The sequence below is a fragment of the Phoenix dactylifera genome, chromosome 4, assembly GCF_051530095.1.
Source record: "Phoenix dactylifera cultivar Ajwa chromosome 4, Ajwa_hap1_PhDact_Kaust_v1.1, whole genome shotgun sequence".
NCBI lineage: Eukaryota > Viridiplantae > Streptophyta > Magnoliopsida > Arecales > Arecaceae > Phoenix > Phoenix dactylifera.
The window spans coordinates 177,510-180,326 of NC_143193.1; positions in this window are offsets into that span (position 1 = coordinate 177,510).

Genomic DNA, 2,817 nt, shown 5'->3' on the forward strand with positions numbered 1-2,817 from the left:
AATTTATTTCGGAACAGAACGGGTACTGCTTGCCTGATCGTTTCGGGAAAAAGATGAACGCTTCTAACCTGATAATTTCTTGATACTGCTTTTGGCCCGAGTTTCCGTCAGGCCCGGATAATTTGGGGCTGCATATCTTTAACTTCTTTCTCTCATCCCATCCCACTAATACCCACATGATGCAGAGTCGATTTTCTTCTTCTTCTTCTTTAATGGGGGACCAGCCATAAGCCATTGTTATGTTATTTCAAACTAAATAAGCAGGTGAGATTGGATTGCGACATATAAGAGAGTGATGTATCAACTAGTAGAATTGTCACCAGCCCGGTCCTATAACCTTAAGGCAGAGGCAGAGACTTTGGTAAAATGATTGTGATTAGACCCTTCGATTGAAAGCAAGGGGAAATAGCTAACATTGCAAGCAAGCTAAATATCTTATTAAATTCCAAATGCTTTTCTTTCGTGGCCTTACTCATATACAATCGTCGTCTTGATCTAATATAGGATATCTAATATTCTCACATGAGCCTTAATTTGTTGTTCTTGGACCTCGAAAGCAGGCAAACAATGGTGCAGCTTGAAAAGTTCATGATTAAATAGAAAAGAAATAAGACAGACCAGGTTATAGTAAGAAGAACATGGATCCTTTCCAAATCCATCAGCTAAGACATGTAGTAAGAGAAGATTGTTGTACCAATAGATAACTCTCAGATGTGTCGTAGATATACATGTACACCGACTCAATTTTCTTGTAAGTTGTCATCGGCACAACATCAAAAAAGCCTAACCATAGTTAGTTGACTTCATTAAATGCAAATCTCCTTGTATTTGTTAGGTACATTTGTTAGATCAGATATCTAAAATCCGTATCCGACCCAATTAATAAACAGGTTAAACGGGTCAACCAGTTTACAATCCGAACCTGTTTAGGCCAAATCCAAACCTATTTATGGCGGGTCGAATACGGGTCGGGTTGGCAGGTCGGATCAAATTTTGCCATCCCTAATTTTGACCCCCATCAGTTGTAATGCTTGTCATTACTGAGTTAATTCTTAGCAGTGTACAGGCTGGCTCACAAGCAAGTCATAGATGAAATTTCATCTCACTAGACATGCAACGCATGCTACTGCTTTTTCCTTCTCTTGCTCTCCGTACATTTATACTAGGGAAGATTAAAACTTTGGTTGGGAAATATTGGGATGGAGATCAACGATCACAATATGGTTGAGAAAGGCAAAGATTTATTAATTTTTACCCATTCCACTCCCTTAACGGATGTCATTAGAGCAGCATTAAGGAAGGTGATAATAATTTTTTTATTTTTAATTCAGCTATGGTAGAAGAGTTAAGAGGGGGATTGGGGAATCATAATTGCTATCGAGAAATGGTTTTTCAGTAGAAAAAAAGGCATTTTTTAAAAAAATATTTAGTTGCCATAATTACTGAAGAATCTATATATTAATGCCTTTCTCAACCAGGTTATAGTAAGAAGAACATGGATCCTTTCCAAATCCATCAGCTAAGACATGTAGTAAGAGAAGATTGTTGTACCAATAGATAACTCTCAGATGTGTCTTAGATATGCAGGTACACCGACTCTATCTCATTGTAAGTGGTCATCAATACATCATCAAAAAAGCCTAACCAGATAAAATACTGCAGATGAGGGTGCTCTTCAACGGCTCCACGTTGACGCCGCAGGATGCCCCCCACTCAGATCAGGGGCACACTTTATAGAATGCTGCGGACGGGTGTGCTCTTCAACGGCTCCCTGTTGACGCCGCAGGGCGCCCCCCATTCAGATCAGGGGCGCACTTTATAGAATGCTGCGGATGAGGGTGCTCTTCAACGGCTTTCCGTTGACGCCGCAGGGCGCTCCCTACTTAGATCAGGGGTGCACTTTATAGAATGCTGCGGACGGGGGTGCTCTTTAATGGCTCCTCGTTGACGCCGCAGGGCACCCCCCACTCAGATCAGGGGTGCACTTTATGAATGGATCCTGCGATTGTGAGGCCCTTGGGCTCTCGATCAATGATGCAAGGCGTCTCGAGCCGAGATCGAGGGACGACTTTGTCGATAAATCCTGCAGTCGTGAGGCCTTTTGGCTCTCGATCGATGCTGCAAGACGTTCGGAACCGAGCTCGAGGGATGACTTTATCAATTTACCAACATATATCTCACGACGTAGAGGCAACCAGAGTGTGTCGAACCGATTAGGGTGTTTCAGAGATGCTTTGAAAAGATCCCAGAGGGTGACTTTATTAATTGACACATTCTGGAATTTTAAAAATCCTAACCTGGAGGGGCTAGGGTCCCATTCGGGGGTTGTAGCTTACATTCCGGGTCTTCGGGCCTGGACTAATGGGGGCGCAAGCCTCGTCCTTGGCCCCCCAAAGCCAAAAAGGCCACTAGTGTGTAGAATGTGGAGAGACAATATTGGTATTGCCCGCACCGGAGCGATTGTTGTCGAGCCCGTTGAATAGCTTCGGACTTTGTCTGTTGAGCTCCATTCTGTCGGCTTGATCATTGACAAATCTACTCGAGGCCTTAAAGGACAATCACTTCAATTTTATCACGGAGCTGGTAACAGTCCTCCGTGTCATGACCGTGGTCTTTATGGAAGCAGCAGTACCTGTCCAAGCACTTTCGCGATGCTGACGGTCGCATTTTTGGTGGAGTTCGGAGGTAGCCACGACCCTCGATCTCCTTGAGAATCTCTATCCAGAAGGACGTAAGGGGAGTATACTCCGCAAAGCTAAGGATGGCGTACTTACCAGACCTCTGGAGGGATCTGCTCCTCGACTGACGGCGCTTCTT